General features: G+C 61.4%; 1 pseudogene; it reads left to right on the forward strand.

Moving 5' to 3' along the window:
- The first annotated feature begins 6,446 nt into the window (after positions 1–6,446).
- Positions 6,447–17,244, forward strand: LOC123361375 (annotated as a pseudogene).

Below are 17,244 nucleotides of genomic sequence, written 5' to 3' on the forward strand. Positions count from 1 at the left end.
CTGGCTCCCAGCCCCCCCGCTCTATCCCACCCGCCCCCACTCCCCTCCCAGAGCCGGGGAGAGAACCCAGGAGTCCTGGCTCCCAGCCCCGCCCATTCCGGACCGCGGGCCAGACGCTTGTCTGGGGGGGCTGAAGCACTCGCCGGGCGGTCGCTTCTCCCGGAGAGCCGAGCCGGTTGCTCCAATCCAGCCGCCCGAATCGCCGCGGTTCTCGGTCGCCAGCCTCCGATGCTGTTTTTTTGAAACGGGAGCAGGACTCCGGAGCCTTTTTTCCGACTCTGCAAACGCCCCGTCCCCGACGCTGCCCCCAGCCCAGACGTTCCTCCCCCCGGGGCCGCGCAGGCCGGGCCAAACCCACCCGGCCTGTCATCGGACGGGTCACTGGTCCGAGGTGGATTACTGGAGACTGGTGAGGTAGAAGAATAGGTAGTTTGCGGCTGTCCTTGGGTTGTAGGTGTGGGCTTGATTGGCCCTCGATGGTAGGGTTTAGTGTCGGTGTGTACCCTGTGGGGTTCGCTCCCCTTGACAGTAGCTTTCGTGGTTTCTGCCACTGCCATCCATCTGGCTCCAATCTCCCCTGCCTCGGTGAGAGTTTTTGGTTTTCCATCTTGTATGTAGCGTCTAATGTTCTCAGGAACCCCATCCAAGAACTGGTCCATCAGTATCAGGAGGTTTAGTTCGTCCATGGTGTTGACATTAGCTCCTGACAACCAGGAAAAATACTGCTTTTCAAGGTAGTGGGCGTGTTTTGGAAATGACACCTCTGGTTTCCATTTCTGGGCTCTGAAACGCTGACGGGCGTGATCAGGGGTTATGCCCATTCTGTATCTGGCCTTGGTTAGGAACAGTTGATAGTCGTTCATTTTGTCCTTAGGCATTTCAGCTGCCACCTGTGATGAGTCTCCGCAGAGCTGTGACCTCAGCTCCACCATGTACTGGTTGTCAGGGATGCTGTACCCAATGCAGGCCCTTTCAAAGTTTTCTAAGAAGGCCTCAACGTCATCACCTGTCCTGTAGGTGGGAAATTTCTTGGGATGGGGAACAGTGGCTGGAGGAGGGTTGTTGGGTTGGGCTGGAACAGGTGGGGTAGCTCTTGCTAATTCCAGGGCCTGCTGGTGGGCCTCCCTCTGGAGCTCCATTTGTCTCCTGTGGTCAGCCTCTGTGGCTTTGCGGTTAGCCTCTTGCTTCTCCAGCTCTCTCTTGTGGTCAGCCTCTTTGGCTTGTTGTTTCTCTGTCACGGAGTGTGGGGGTGTCCGGCCCTGCACCCCCGGGCTCCCTGCCGATTCCCCAGGACTCTCAGCCAGCCAGGAAAGCAGAAGGTTTATTTAGACGACAGGAACACAGTCCAGGACAGGTCTTGCAGGCACAGATAACAGGATCCCCCCGGTTAGGTCCATCTTGGGGGCCTCCCAGCCCCCCTCGGGGGTCAGAGCCCGGTCTCCCTGCCTCCCCCCTGTTCTCCAGCCAACTCCCGTCTCCCCAGCCCCCCTCCGGCCCCTCCTCTCTGCTCAGCCCCTTTCCCGGGCCAGGAGGTCACCTGACCCCTTTGTCTCCCACACCTTTAAGCCAGCACCTTTGCAGGGAGGGGCCGGGCCATCCGTTGCTAGGAGACAGACCGACAGGCATTTGGCTGCATGGCCTTTTGCTGCTAGATACTTAGGATCTGTCCCCAGCCCCCAGTGCGACCAGTCCCACTTCGTCACACCCCCTCCCCCCTTCGAGACCGAACTGAGCGGGGTCACTCCAGCCAGTGACCTGGGGCAGTTCGAACCCACCTACATTCCCACAGAGGCCCCAGGGTCCCCCCCGTTCTGGGGGGAGAGTTACCCCAGGTCATTCCAGTTTCCTGCCCCCCTGTAGGTCGGGGGGGCTCGAGGGCACTGGCAGGTTGCAGGGGGGAAGCCTTATGCCGCCCGCGCCCTTTCCCCACCCCAATACTCCTGGGGTGCACACGGGGCTGGGGCCTTCTCCCCACGTTCCAGTCTGGGGGGCTGTGATTCGGGCTCTCTCGGTTCAGAGCCCCCCTTCTGACCCTGGCCCCCCTCTGGACAGGCTCCTCGGGGCGGGGCCCGGGTCCTACACCCATCTTCCCCCTGTCCCGGGCCTTCCCCCCCCTCTGGCAGGGGTCACAGGAGCGGCAGTGCTGCCGGACATGGGCAAAGACCCCAGGCCAGTAATAGTTCTGCAGCAGCCGCTGCTGGGTACGCCAGGCTCCCGGGTGCCCTGAGGGGGGAATGTCATGGGCCCGGCACAGCAGCTGGTGGCGATACTCCTGGGGTACCACCAGCTGCCTCCGGATCCCCCCTGACTCCATCTTCCCTGGGGGAGCCCATTCTCGGTACAGGAGCCCCTTCTCCCACAGGAACCTTTTCCGGCCACCTCGTCCCATGGTCTGTCCCCCCCCCCGAGGCTGGCCAGGTCCCCTATCCTCCGCAAGGAGGGGTCTCCCCGCACCGCGGCCTGGTACTCAGCCGCTGGGGCAGGGGCGGGGATCTGCTCTCTCTCCCCGGCTGGGTCTGGGGCCACAGCCTCTCTGAGCCCTGTCCCTGGGCGTTTCCTCCCCACCGGGTCAGGGTCCGGTGCCTCGGGCAGAGTACCTTCCCCGGCGTCAGGGTGCAGAGCCCTGCGCCGACTCTGACTACGGTTCACGGCCAGGGCACCCCGGGTGTTACTGGGCCAGTCCTCGAGATCCGCCCCCATTAACACCTCCGTGGGCAAATGTGGGTGCACCCCCACGTCCTTGGGGCCCTCCTTGTCCCCCCACTTTAGGTGCACCCTCGCCACAGGCACCCTGAATGGGGTCCCGATCACACCCCTCAGGGTCAGGTAGGTGTCGGGCACCATCCGATCTGAGTCCACCACCTCGGGCCGGGCCAGCGTCACCTCTGCGCCCGTGTCCCAGTACCCAGTGACCTCCCTCCCGTCTACCTCCAGGGGAACAAGGCACTCGCTCCGGAGGGGTAGTCCCGTGCCCACCCTGTAAACCCAAAACTCAGGGCGGGGAGCAACCAGCCCCTCGGAGGGGCCGACCCGGGGCCCCCCTCCCTCCTTTGCAGGTGGTACGTGGCCAGCCCCCCTTTCCTGCGAGCGCTGCCCCTCATCCGGCTGGGTCTCTACCAAGTTGACCCGGTGTGGGGTTGGTCTGCTCAGTTTGTCCCGGAGCTTGGGGCACTGGCCCCGTACGTGGCCCGGTTGGCCACACTGATAGCAGCGCATGTCCCGTTGGTCCCCTCGAGTGGGACGGCTGGACCTGACGCCAGATGTTTCCCTTTGGTGGGGGCCCTCCCTCGGCTCCTTCTGGGAGGTCCCATGGTGACTCTCTCTCTGCGTTGAGGCAGACCTGCTCCTTCGAGACGCCGCCCTATTATCCCCTGCCCGACTGTCCATGTATTGGTCGGCCAGCTGGCCTGCGTGCTGCGGGTTCTCCGGCTTCTGGTCCATCAGCCACCACTTCAGGTCAGATGGGCACTGCTCATACAGGTGCTCCAGTATGACTAGGTCAAGCAGGTCCTCTCTAGTTTGGGCCCCAGCCGTCCACTTGCGGGCATATCCCTGCGCCCGGTTGACCAGTTGTAGGTATGTGACCTCCCGGGTCTTACGTTGACTCCGGAACCTCTTCCGGTACATCTCCGGGGTCAGCCCAAACTCGCGGAGCAGGGCCTCTTTGAACAGGTTGTAGTCCCGCGCCTCCTCCCCTCTCATTCGGCTGTACACCTCCACGGCGGTGGAGTCCAGTAAGGGGGTGAGGCACCGGATCCTGTCTGCAGGGTCAACCCGGTGCAGCTCGCAGGCATTCTCGAAGGCCGTCAGGAAGGTGTCTATGTCCTCCCCCTCCTTACGCGGGGCCAGGAAGCTCTTACCGAAGCTCTTTGTAGGCTTGGGCCCCCCCTCACTCGCCGCAGCCGGGGCCTCCCTGCTTTTCAGCTGGGCCAGGGCCAGCTCATGTTTACGTTGCTTCTCCTTCTCCCTCTCCTCGTGTTTACGCTGGTTCTCCTTCTCCTCCCGCTCCTGTCTCAGTTCTTGCCTCCTTAACTCGAGCGCCTCCCTGTCATATTCCAGCCGCCTCCGCTCCAGGGGCAGGGAGCTCCGCCGGGACGATCCCCTGCTGGCCACTGAGCCCTCGGTAGTCGCTGGGCTCCCCCTCCTCCCCCTCCCCCTAGGCCTAGGGCTGGGGGGTCTCGGGACGCCCTCAGCGGCCTGCTGACCACTCCCAGCGGGTACAGACACTGGTGCCTGTGCTGCATCTGCCGGTCTCTCTCCTCCAGCCGGGCAATCAGCTGGGCCTTGGTGAGCTTCCCACAGTGCAGCCCCCTCTGCTTGCACAGCTCCACCAGGTCGCACCTGCGCCGCTTGGCATACATCTTCCTGCTGGCCGCTCGCAGTGCGGGGTGCTCGCCGCTCCCCACGGGTTCCAGGGGGGCCCCTAGTGTGCCAGTCCTTGAGGTCACCCCCTCTTTGCCAGGGTCGAGCTGCAGACTCCTCCGCCCCTGGGACCGCTCACTGTGATCCCCCGGGGGACCCTGTTACTGCAAAGTCCTGCTCTCTGGTCACACTCGCCCAGGGGTGAATCGCCCCTTCGTTTTACTGCTCCCCAGTCACTTACTGCAGGAAGCGCCGTCCACGGGGTGCAGTCGATCCCACCGCTGACACCAGTTGTCACGGAGTGTGGGGGAGTCCGGCCCTGCACCCCTCTTCCTGGGCTCACAGTGACTCTCAGCCAGCCAGTAAAACAGAAGGTTTATTGAACAACAGGAACACAGGATACAGCAGGACACACCCCCACACCCCCTCCTCCTGCCCCAGTCCAGACCCCCCACCCCAACTCTCTCCCAGAGCCCCACCCCCACACCCCCTCCTCCTGCCCCAGCCCAGACCCCCCACCCCAACTCCCTCCCAGAGCCCCACCCCCACACCCCCTCCTCCTGCCCCAGCCCAGACCCCCCACCCCAACTCCCTCCCAGAGCCCCACCCCCACACCCCCTCCTCCTGCCCCAGCCCAGACCCTGCCCCCCAACTCCCTCCCAGAGCCCCACCCCCACACCCCCTCCTCCTGCCCCAGCCCAGACCCCCCCACCCCAACTCCCTCCCAGAGCCCCACCCCCACACTCCCTCCTCCTGCCCCAGCCCAGACCCTGCCCCCCAACTCCCTCCCAGAGCCCGACCCCCACACCCCCTCCTCCTGCCCCAGCCCAGACCCTGCCCCCCAACTCCCTCCCAGAGCCCCACCCCCACCCCCCCTCCTCCTGCCCCAGCCCAGACCCCCCACCCCAACTGCTTCCCAGAGCCCCACCCTCACACCCCCTCCTCCTGCCCCAGCCCAGACCCTGCCCCCCAACTCCCTCCCAGAGCCCCCCCTCCTCCGGCCCCAGCCCAGACCCCGCCCCCCAACTCCTTCCCAGAGCCCCACCCCCACACCCCCTCCTCCTGCCCCAGCCCACACCCCCCACCCCAACTCCCTCCCAGAGCCCCACCCCCACACTCCCTCCTCCTGCCCCAGCCCAGACCCTGCCCCCCAACTCCCTCCCAGAGCCCCACCCCCACACCCCCTCCTCCTGCCCCAGCCCAGACCCCCCACCCCAACTCCCTCCCAGAGCCACACCCCCACACCCCCTCCGCCTGCCCCAGCCCAGACCCCCCACCCCAACTCCCTCCCAGAGCCCCACCCCCACACCCCCTCCTCCTGCCCCAGCCCACACCCTGCCCCCCAACTCCCTCCCAGAGCCCGTCCCACAGGAGTCCTACAGGCTTTGTGGTTTGGAAAAGTCAGTCGTAATAAGGCGAGATAAGAGTCTGAAGCTGAGACTTTTTCCCGACACCAGACGCCCCGGCGGGGAACAGAGCAGGTGCCGCGGATCGGCCGCTAAGGACTCGATACCGGCTCGGACTCGGGGGTGACGATTTCGGACGTCCTGGCCCCATGGCTGAAATCTCATCCATTGTGGGTTCGGACAAGAGCAGGTGCCCTGGGGTCAATCTCTGCCCGGGCGGACGTGTCGGGTTCCCGCCGATTTCCTCCGCGCGCCGCCGGGAGGGGAGCAGCGACGGGACCCCTGCTTTGGCCTCGGAGGACGCCGAGTGCCGGGGCGCGGGGAACATCAACGCCGGGCCGGACCCTGCCCAGAGACGGGGTCTCCGCCGCTTGCCAGTTCACCGAAAACCGGGTTTTTCCACCTTTTCCTGCGCGCATTTGCCAGGGGACGCCGGAGCCCCGACCCCGGAGCCTCGTGTAACAGGGTGAAATGTCTGGCACATTGAGGGGAGTTACTGTGTTTGAAGGAACCGCAGGACGCCTGGGTTCTTTCGGCTGGTGGGTTAGAGCAGAGGGGCTGGGAGCCAGGACTCCTGGGTTCTCTCCCTAGTGGTAGGAGGGGAGTGGGGGCTGGTGGGTTAGAGCAGGGGGGGGCTGGGAGCCAGGACTCCTGGGTTCTCTCCCGGATCTGGGAGGGGAGTGGGGGCTGGTGGTTTAGAGCAGGGTGGGCTGGCAGCCAGGATGCCTGCGTTCCACATTCAGCCCTCCCCCAGTGTTTGTGCAGCACTGTGAGCTAGTTTCCGACTGTTGTTTTGGTTTTTTTTTTTTGTTTCACTTTTGGCCGAGCCTTGAGGGGAGCGGAGATGAAGCTCTGGGACGCCAGGATCCTGATTCGGATCCTGCTCCTGCTCCTCCTGATCCGTGGGTTTATTTGGCTGTTTCCCGCCGTGAGGATCCGACTGAGGCAGACCCCGCAGGGGACCCCTTGCCCCGGCCCCAGCCCCGGCCCCGGCCCCGGCGCGGTGGAGCTGCCCGACGGGACCTTCACCTTCCGCTTGGATCCCGCCGCCTTCCGGGCCGAGTTCCCCCAGCTGCAGAGCTACCGGTGCCGGGAGCTGATCCCAGGGGACGGGGTTTGCACCGGGCCCCCGGGGCCGCCCCTGCTGCTCCTGGCCGTGAAATCCCACCCAGCGTCCAGCGCCAGACGGGCCACCGCCCGCCGCACGTGGGCCCGGCCCGGGGTGCTGGGGGGCTACCGGGTCCGAGCCGTCTTCCTCCTGGGGGTGTCCCCCGAGCCCCGGCACATGGCCCTGCTGGAGGAGGAGAGCCAGGAGTTCGGGGACGTGGTGCTGTGGGATTTCGCCGAGAGCCACCACAACCTGTCGCTCAAGGAGCGCTGCTTCCTGCGCTGGGTGGGGGCGCGCTGCGGGCAGGCGGATTTAATCTTCAAAGGTGAGCCCGGACGCCTGGGTCCTGCCCCGGCTCTGGGAGGGGAGTGGGGGCTGGTGGGTCAGAGCAGAGGGGGCTGGGAGCCAGGACTCCTGGGTTCTCTCCCCGGTGCTGGGAGGGGAGTGGGGGCTGGTGGGTTAGAGCAGGGGGGGCCGGGAGCCAGGACTCCTGGATCCTTTCGCTGGCTCCGGGGAGGCCATCCAGCCCCCAGCTGCACCCTCCTCAGCATTTTTTCCCTTTTCCAGGTGTGATACAGCGTGGCCAGAGGGCAGCAGGAGAGGGTTAGAAGGGGGCCTTATTCCCTGTAAGGGGAAGAAACTTTGCCATAGATTAACTAGAGCATCTGAAACCAATTAGAGCACCTGCAGTCAGTCACCTGATAGAAACCACTGCTTCAATCAGAGAATGTGGGAGTTGGAGCAGAGAGGATTGGTCTTGGAGCAGAGAACAGGTGGGAGGCGTCGGAGCAGAGAGGATTAGTGTCGGAGCAGAGAACAGTTGGGAGGAGTCGGAGCAGAGAGGTTGGTGTCGGAGCAGAGAACAGTTGGGAGGAGTCGGAGCAGAGAGGTTGGTGTCGGAGCAGAGAACAGTTGGGAGGAGTTGGAGCAGAGAGGTTGGTGTTGGAGCAGAGAACAGTTGGGAGGAGTCGGAGCAGAGAGGTTGGTGTCGGAGCAGAGAACAGTTGGGAGGAGTCGGAGCAGAGAGGTTGGTGTCGGAGCAGAGAACAGGTGGGAGGAGTCGGAGCAGAGGTTGGTGTTGGAGCAGGGAACAGTTGGGAGGAGTCGGAGCAGAGAGGTTGGTGTTGGAGCAGAGAACAGTTGGGAGGAGTCGGAGCAGAGAGGTTGGTGTCGGAGCAGAGAACAGGTGGGAGGAGTCGGAGCAGAGAGGTTGGTGTCGGAGCAGAGAACAGGAGGGAGGAGTCGGAGCAGAGAGGATTGGTGTCGGAGCAGAGAACAGGTGGGAGGAGTCGGAGCAGAGAGGTTGGTGTTGGAGCAGAGAACAGGTTGGAGGAGTCGGAGCAGAGAGGTTGGTGTCGGAGCAGGGAACATGTTGGAGGTGTCGGAGCAGAGAGGTTGGTGTTGGAGCAGAGAACAGTTGGGAGGAGTCAGAGCAGAGAGGTTGGTGTTGGAGCAGAGAACAGTTGGGAGGAGTCGGAGCAGAGAGGTTGGTGTCGGAGCAGGGAACAGGTTGGAGGAGTCGGAGCAGAGAGGTTGATGTCGGATCAGAGAACAGTTGGGAGGAGTCAGAGCAGAGAGGTTGGTGACGGAGCAGAGAACAGGAGGGAGGAGTCGGAGCAGAGAGGTTGGTGTCGGAGCAGAGAACAGGTTGGAGGAGTCGGAGCAGAGAGGTTGGTGTCGGAGCAGAGAACAGTTTGGAGGAGTCGGAGCAGAGAGGTTGGTGTCGGAGCAGAGAACAGTTGGGAGGAGTCGGAGCAGGGAGGTTGGTGTCGGAGCAGAGAACAGTTGGGAGGAGTCAGAGCAGAGAGGTTGGTGTCGGAGCAGGGAACATGTTGGAGGTGTCGGAGCAGAGAGGTTGGTGTTGGAGCAGAGAACAGTTGGGAGGAGTCAGAGCAGAGAGGTTGGTGTTGGAGCAGAGGACAGTTGGGAGGAGTCGGAGCAGAGAGGTTGGTGTCGGAGCAGAGAACAGGTGGGAGGAGTCGGAGCAGAGAGGATTGGTGTCGGAGCAGAGAACAGGTGGGAGGAGTTGGAGCAGAAAGGATTGGTGTCGGAGCAGAGAACAGTTGGGAGGAGTCGGAGCAGAGAGGTTGGTGTCGGAGCAGGGAACAGGTTGGAGGAGTCGGAGCAGAGAGGTTGATGTCGGAGCAGAGAACAGTTGGGAGGAGTCGGAGCAGAGAGGTTGGTGTTGGAGCAGAGAACAGGAGGGAGGAGTCGGAGCAGAGAGGTTGGTGTCGGAGCAGAGAACAGGTTGGAGGAGTCGGAGCAGAGAGGTTGGTGTCGGAGCAGAGAACAGTTTGGAGGAGTCGGAGCAGAGAGGTTGGTGTTGGAGCAGGGAACAGTTGGGAGGAGTCGGAGCAGGGAGGTTGGTGTCGGAGCAGAGAACAGTTGGGAGGAGTCGGAGCAGAGAGGTTGGTGTCGGAGCAGAGAACAGGTTGGAGGAGTCAGAGCAGAGAGGTTGGTGTCGGAGCAGGGAACAGTTGGGAGGAGTCGGAGCAGAGAGGTTGGTGTCAGAGCAGAGAACAGGAGGGAGGAGTCGGAGCAGAGAGGATTGGTGTCGGAGCAGAGAACAGGTGGGAGGAGTCGGAGCAGAGAGGTTGGTGTTGGAGCAGAGAACAGGTTGGAGGAGTCGGAGCAGAGAGGTTGGTGTTGGAGCAGAGAACAGTTGGGAGGAGTCAGAGCAGAGAGGTTGGTGTTGGAGCAGAGAACAGTTGGGAGGAGTTGGAGCAGAGAGGTTGGTGTCGGAGCAGGGAACAGGTTGGAGGAGTCGGAGCAGAGAGGTTGATGTCGGAGCAGAGAACAGTTGGGAGGAGTCAGAGCAGAGAGGTTGGTGTTGGAGCAGAGAACAGGAGGGAGGAGTCGGAGCAGAGAGGTTGGTGTCGGAGCAGAGAACAGGTTGGAGGAGTCGGAGCAGAGAGGTTGGTGTCGGAGCAAAGAACAGTTTGGAGGAGTCGGAGCAGAGAGGTTGGTGTTGGAGCAGGGAACAGTTGGGAGGAGTCGGAGCAGAGAGGTTGGTGTCGGAGCAGAGAACAGTTGGGAGGAGTCGGAGCAGAGAGGTTGGTGTCGGAGCAGAGAACAGGAGGGAGGAGTCGGAGCAGAGAGGTTGGTGTCGGAGCAGAGAACAGGTTGGAGGAGTCGGAGCAGAGAGGTTGGTGTCGGAGCAGAGAACAGTTTGGAGGAGTCGGAGCAGAGAGGTTGGTGTCGGAGCAGAGAACAGTTGGGAGGAGTCGGAGCAGAGAGGTTGGTGTCGGAGCAGAGAACAGGAGGGAGGAGTCGGAGCAGAGAGGATTGGTGTCGGAGCAGAGAACAGGTGGGAGGAGTCGGAGCAGAGAGGTTGGTGTCGGAGCAGAGAACATGTGGGAGGAGTCAGAGCAGAGAGGTTGGTGTTGGAGCAGAGAACAGTTGGGAGGAGTCAGAGCAGAGAGGTTGGTGTCGGAGCAGAGAACAGGTTGGAGGAGTCGGAGCAGAGAGGTTGGTGTCGGAGCAGAGAACAGTTGGGAGGAGTCAGAGCAGAGAGGTTGGTGTTGGAGCAGAGAACAGTTTGGAGGAGTCGGAGCAGAGAGGATTGGTGTCGGAGCAGAGAACAGGTGGGAGGAGTCGGAGCAGAGAGGTTGGTGTCGGAGCAGAGAACAGTTGGGAGGAGTTGGAGCAGAGAGGATTGCTGTTGGAGCAGAGAACAGTTTGGAGGAGTCGGAGCAGAGAGGATTGGTGTTCGAGCAGAGAACAGTTTGGAGGAGTCGGAGCAGAGAGGATTGGTGTTCGAGCAGGGAACAGTTGAGAGGAGTCGGAGCAGAGAGGTTGGTGTTGGAGCAGAGAACAGTTGGGAGGAGTTGGAGCAGAGAGGTTGGTGTCGGAGCAGGAAACAGGAGGGAGGAGTCGGAGCAGAGAGGATTGGTGTCGGAGCAGAGAACAGTTTGGAGGAGTCGGAGCAGAGAGATGGTGTCGGAGCAGAGAACAGTTTGGAGGAGTCAGAGCAGAGAGGTTGTGGTCGGAGCAGAGAACAGTTGGGAGGAGTCGGAGCAGAGAGGATTTGTGTTGGAGCAGAGAACAGTTTGGAGGAGTTGGAGCAGAGAGGATTGGTGTTGGAGCAGAGAACAGTTTGGAGGAGTCGGAGCAGAGAGGTTGGTGTTGGAGCAGAGAACAGGAGGGAGGAGTCGGAGCAGAGAGGTTGGTGTCGGAGCAGAGAACAGGAGGGAGGAGTCAGAGCAGAGAGGTTGGTGTTGGAGCAGAGAACAGTTGGGAGGAGTCAGAGCAGAGAGGTTGGTGTTGGAGCAGAGAACAGGAGGGAGGAGTCGGAGCAGAGAGGTTGGTGTCGGAGCAGAGAACAGTTGGGAGGAGTCGGAGCAGAGAGGTTGGTGTTGGAGCAGAGAACAGTTGGGAGGAGTCGGAGCAGAGAGGTTGGTGTCGGAGCAGAGAACAGTTGGGAGGAGTCGGAGCAGAGAGGATTGGTGTCGGAGCAGAGAACAGGTGGGAGGAGTCGGAGCAGAGAGGATTGGTGTTGGAGCAGAGAACAGTTGGGAGGAGTCAGAGCAGAGAGGTTGGTGTCGGAGCAGAGAACAGGTTGGAGGAGTCAGAGCAGAGAGGTTGGTGTCGGAGCAGAGAACAGGTGGGAGGAGTCGGAGCAGAGAGGTTGGTGTCGGAGCAGAGAACAGTTTGGAGGAGTCGGAGCAGAGAGGTTGGTGTTGGAGCAGAGAACAGTTGGGAGGAGTCGGAGCAGAGAGGATCGGTGTTGGAGCAGAGAACAGTTGGGAGGAGTCGGAGCAGAGAGGTTGGTGTCGGAGCAGAGAACAGGTTGGAGGAGTCGGAGCAGAGAGGTTGGTGTCGGAGCAGAGAACATGTGGGAGGAGTCAGAGCAGAGAGGTTGGTGTCGGAGCAGAGAACAGTTTGGAGGAGTTGGAGCAGAGAGGTTGGTGTCAGAGCAGAGAACAGTTGGGAGGAGTCAGAGCAGAGAGGTTGGTGTCGGAGCAGAGAACAGGTGGGAGGAGTCGGAGCAGAGAGGTTGGTGTCGGAGCAGAGAACAGTTGGGAGGAGTTGGAGCAGAGAGGATTGCTGTTGGAGCAGAGAACAGTTTGGAGGAGTTGGAGCAGAGAGGATTGCTGTTGGAGCAGAGAACAGTTTGGAGGAGTCGGAGCAGAGAGGATTGGTGTTCGAGCAGAGAACAGTTTGGAGGAGTCGGAGCAGAGAGGATTGGTGTTCGAGCAGGGAACAGTTGGGAGGAGTCGGAGCAGAGAGGTTGGTGTCGGAGCAGAGAACAGTTGGGAGGAGTCGGAGCAGAGAGGTTGGTGTCGGAGCAGAGAACAGTTGGGAGGAGTCGGAGCAGAGAGGATTGGTGTCGGAGCAGAGAACAGGTGGGAGGAGTCGGAGCAGAGAGGATTGGTGTTGGAGCAGAGAACAGTTGGGAGGAGTCAGAGCAGAGAGGTTGGTGTCGGAGCAGAGAACAGGTTGGAGGAGTCAGAGCAGAGAGGTTGGTGTCGGAGCAGAGAACAGGTGGGAGGAGTCGGAGCAGAGAGGTTGGTGTCGGAGCAGAGAACAGTTTGGAGGAGTCGGAGCAGAGAGGTTGGTGTTGGAGCAGAGAACAGTTGGGAGGAGTCGGAGCAGAGAGGATCGGTGTTGGAGCAGAGAACAGTTGGGAGGAGTCGGAGCAGAGAGGTTGGTGTCGGAGCAGAGAACAGGTTGGAGGAGTCGGAGCAGAGAGGTTGGTGTCGGAGCAGAGAACATGTGGGAGGAGTCAGAGCAGAGAGGTTGGTGTCGGAGCAGAGAACAGTTTGGAGGAGTCGGAGCAGAGAGGTTGGTGTCAGAGCAGAGAACAGTTGGGAGGAGTCAGAGCAGAGAGGTTGGTGTCGGAGCAGAGAACAGGTGGGAGGAGTCGGAGCAGAGAGGTTGGTGTCGGAGCAGAGAACAGTTGGGAGGAGTTGGAGCAGAGAGGATTGCTGTTGGAGCAGAGAACAGTTTGGAGGAGTTGGAGCAGAGAGGATTGCTGTTGGAGCAGAGAACAGTTTGGAGGAGTCGGAGCAGAGAGGATTGGTGTTCGAGCAGAGAACAGTTTGGAGGAGTCGGAGCAGAGAGGATTGGTGTTCGAGCAGGGAACAGTTGGGAGGAGTCGGAGCAGAGAGGTTGGTGTTGGAGCAGAGAACAGTTTGGAGGAGTCGGAGCAGAGAGGATCGGTGTCGGAGCAGAGAACAGGTGGGAGGAGTCAGAGCAGAGAGGTTGGTGTCAGAGCAGAGAACAGTTTGGAGGAGTCGGAGCAGAGAGGATTGGTGTCGGAGCAGAGAACAGGAGGGAGGAGTCGGAGCAGAGAGGTTGGTGTCGGAGCAGAGAACAGTTGGGAGGAGTCGGAGCAGAGAGGTTGGTGTTGGAGCAGAGAACAGTTGGGAGGAGTCAGAGCAGAGAGGTTGGTGTCGGAGCAGAGAACAGGTGGGAGGAGTCAGAGCAGAGAGGTTGGTGTCGGAGCAGAGAACAGTTGGGAGGAGTCGGAGCAGAGAGGTTGGTGTTGGAGCAGGGAACAGTTGGGAGGAGTCGGAGCAGAGAGGATCGGTGTTGGAGTAGAGAACAGTTGGGAGGAGTCAGAGCAGAGAGGTGGTGTCAGAGCAGAGAACAGGTTGGAGGAATCGGAGCAGAGAGGTAGGTGTCGGAGCAGAGAACAGTTGGGAGGAGTCGGAGCAGAGAGGTTGGTGTCGGAGCAGAGAACAGTTGGGAGGAGTCGGAGCAGAGAGGTTGGTGTCGGAGCAGAGAACAGTTGGGAGGAGTCGGAGCAGAGAGGTTGGTGTCGGAGCAGAGAACAGTTGGGAGGAGTCGGAGCAGAGAGGTTGGTGTCGGAGCAGAGAACAGGTTGGAGGAGTCAGAGCAGAGAGGTTGGTGTCGGAGCAGGGAACAGTTGGGAGGAGTCGGAGCAGAGAGGTTGGTGTTGGAGCAGAGAACAGGTTGGAGGTGTCGGAGCAGAGAGGTTGGTGTTGGAGCAGAGAACAGTTGGGAGGAGTCAGAGCAGAGAGGTTGGTGTTGGAGCAGAGGACAATTGGGAGGAATCGGAGCAGAGAGGTTGGTGTCGGAGCAGAGAACAGGAGGGAGGAGTCGGAGCAGAGAGGATTGGTGTCGGAGCAGAGAACAGGTGGGAGGAGTCGGAGCAGAGAGGATTGGTGTCGGAGCAGAGAACAGTTGGGAGGAGTCAGAGCAGAGAGGTTGGTGTTGGAGCAGAGAACAGGAGGGAGGAGTCGGAGCAGAGAGGATTGGTGTCGGAGCAGGGAACAGGTTGGAAGAGTCGGAGCAGAGAGGATTGGTGTCGGAGCAGAGAACAGTTGGGAGGAGTTGGAGCAGAGAGGATTGGTGTCGGAGCAGGGAACAGTTTGGAGGAGTCGGAGCAGAGAGGTTGGTGTTGGAGCAGGGAACAGTTGGGAGGTGTCGGAGCAGGGAGGTTGGTGTCGGAGCAGAGAACAGGTGGGAGGAGTCGGAGCAGAGAGGTTGGTGTCGGAGCAGAGAACAGGAGGGAGGAGTCGGAGCAGAGAGGTTGGTGTCGGAGCAGGGAACAGTTGGGAGGAGTCGGAGCAGGGAGGTTGGTGTCGGAGCAGAGAACAGGTGGGAGGAGTCGGAGCAGAGAGGTTGGTGTCGGAGCAGAGAACAGGAGGGAGGAGTCGGAGCAGAGAGGATTGGTGTTGGAGCAGAGAACAGTTGGGAGGAGTCGGAGCAGAGAGGTTGGTGTCGGAGCAGAGAACAGGTGGGAGGAGTCGGAGCAGAGAGGTTGGTGTCGGAGCAGAGAACAGGTGGGAGGAGTCGGAGCAGAGAGGTTGGTGTCGGAGCAGAGAACAGTTGGGAGGAGTCGGAGCAGAGAGGATTGGTGTCGGAGCAGGGAACAGGTTGGAGGAGTCGGAGCAGAGAGGTTGGTGTCGGAGCAGAGAACAGTTGGGAGGAGTTGGAGCAGAGAGGATCGGTGTCGGAGCAGAGAACAGTTGGGAGGAGTCGGAGCAGAGAGGATTGGTGTCGGAGCAGGGAACAGGTTGGAGGAGTCGGAGCAGAGAGGTTGGTGTTGGAGCAGAGAACAGTTGGGAGGAGTCAGAGCAGAGAGGTTGGTGTTGGAGCAGAGGACAGTTGGGAGGAGTCAGAGCAGAGAGGTTGGTGTTGGAGCAGAGAACAGGAGGGAGGAGTCGGAGCAGAGAGGTTGGTGTTGGAGCAGAGAACAGGTTCGAGGAGTCGGAGCAGAGAGGTTGGTGTCGGAGCAGAGAACAGTTGGGAGGAGTTGGAGCAGAGAGGATTGGTGTTGGAGCAGGGAACAGTTGGGAGGAGTCGGAGCAGGGAGGTTGGTGTCGGAACAGAGAACAGTTGGGAGGAGTCGGAGCAGAGAGGTTGGTGTCGGAGCAGAGAACAGGTGGGAGGAGTCGGAGCAGAGAACAGGTGGGAGGAGTCGGAACAGAGAGGTTGGTGTCGGAGCAGAGAACAGGAGGGAGGAGTCGGAGCAGAGAGGTTGGTGTTGGAGCAGAGAACAGTTGGGAGGAGTCGGAGCAGAGAGGTTGGTGTCGGAGCAGAGAACAGGAGGGAGGAGTCGGAGCAGAGAGGTTGGTGTTGGAGCAGAGAACAGGTGGGAGGAGTCGGAGCAGAGAGGTTGGTGTCGGAGCAGAGAACAGGAGGGAGGAGTCGGAGCAGAGAGGTTGGTGTTGGAGCAGAGAACAGGAGGGAGGAGTCGGAGCAGAGAGGTTGGTGTCGGAGCAGAGAACAGTTGGGAGGAGTCGGAGCAGAGAGGTTGGTGTTGGAGCAGAGAACAGTTGGGAGGAGTCGGAGCAGAGAGGTTGGTGTCGGAGCAGAGAACAGGAGGGAGGAGTCGGAGCAGAGAGGTTGGTGTCGGAGCAGAGAACAGGAGGGAGGAGTCGGAGCAGAGAGGTTGGTGTCGGAGCAGAGAACAGGAGGGAGGAGTCAGAGCAGAGAGGTTGGTGTCGGAGCAGAGAACAGGAGGGAGGAGTCGGAGCAGAGAGGATTGGTGTTGGAGCAGAGAACAGGTGGGAGGAGTCGGAGCAGAGAGGTTGGTGTTGGAGCAGGGAACAGTTGGGAGGAGTCAGAGCAGAGAGGATTGGTGTCGGAGCAGAGAACAGTTGGGAGGAGTCGGAGCAGAGAGGTTGGTGTCGGAGCAGAGAACAGTTGGGAGGAGTCAGAGCAGAGAGGTTGGTGTCGGAGCAGAGAACAGTTGGAAGGAGTCGGAGCAGAGAGGTTGGTGTTGGAGCAGAGAACAGTTGGGAGGAGTCGGAGCAGAGAGGTGGTGTCGGAGCAGAGAACAGTTGGGAGGAGTCGGAGCAGAGAGGTGGTGTCGGAGCAGAGAACAGTTGGGAGGAGTCGGAGCAGAGAGGTTGGTGTCGGAGCAGAGAACAGGAGGGAGGAGCCGGAGCAGAGAGGATTAGTGTCGGAGCAGAGAACAGTTGGGAGGAGTCGGAGCAGAGAGGTTGGTGTCGGAGCAGAGAACAGTTGGGAGGAGTCGGAGCAGAGAGGTTGGTGTCGGAGCAGAGAACAGGAGGGAGGAGTCGGAGCAGAGAGGTTGGTGTCGGAGCAGAGAAGAGGTTGGAGGGAAGCAGAGGACAGTTTGGAGAAGTGCTGCGGTGGGCTAGGAAGTCCAAGACCCCAGGTAAAGGGGCACCTGGCTTGTGCAGAGGGAGGCCAGGAAGCCCCCCCACAAGCTGAAGGGCAGGAGAGGGAAGTGGCCCAGGGGAAGGAACCGCCAGTTCAAGTGGTTCACCACTAACCTCAGGGCCCCTGGGCTGGGACCTGGAGTACAGGGCGGGCCCAGGTCCCTCCCTCTCCCCTCCCCTCCCCTAGGACACGAGTGGGGCAGTTAATGTTCCAATCCAGGGGCAAGAAATGGCGCCCTGACCCCCCCCCCCAGAGCAGAGAAAGCGTGAGACCCATCGTAACAGCGCCGGCCATTTGCCACACAGGGGACGACGACGTGTTTGTGAACCCCCCGCCCTGGTGGCCTACCTGCGACGGACGCCCAGCGCCTCCGACCTCATCCACGGCAACGTCCAGCGCCATGCACGTGTGATGAGAGGGGGCAAATATCGCATGGCCACCGCCCTGTTCCCCCAGGACACGTACCCCGACTTCCCCGCCGGGGGCGGGTTCCTCCTGCCCAGGGCCAGCGTCCCGGCCCTGGCCGCGGCCTCCGAGCGCATCCCCGTCTTCCCGCTGGACGACGTCTACTTGGGCTTCCTGGCGCTGGCCGCCGGGCTGCGGTACCGGCACGACGCCCGATTCCGGGTGTACGGCATGAAGGACGAGCTGTGTCTGTACGGGGAGGCCTTCGTGGTGCACGGGGTGTCGCTGGGCAGGGCGGAGAAGGTGTGGAGGGGGTTGTACACGGAGCGACGGTGCAACGGGACGGGGCCTCTCCCCTCTTAG

This window comes from Mauremys mutica, unplaced genomic scaffold (assembly GCF_020497125.1).
Source record: "Mauremys mutica isolate MM-2020 ecotype Southern unplaced genomic scaffold, ASM2049712v1 Super-Scaffold_100475, whole genome shotgun sequence".
NCBI lineage: Eukaryota > Metazoa > Chordata > Testudines > Geoemydidae > Mauremys > Mauremys mutica.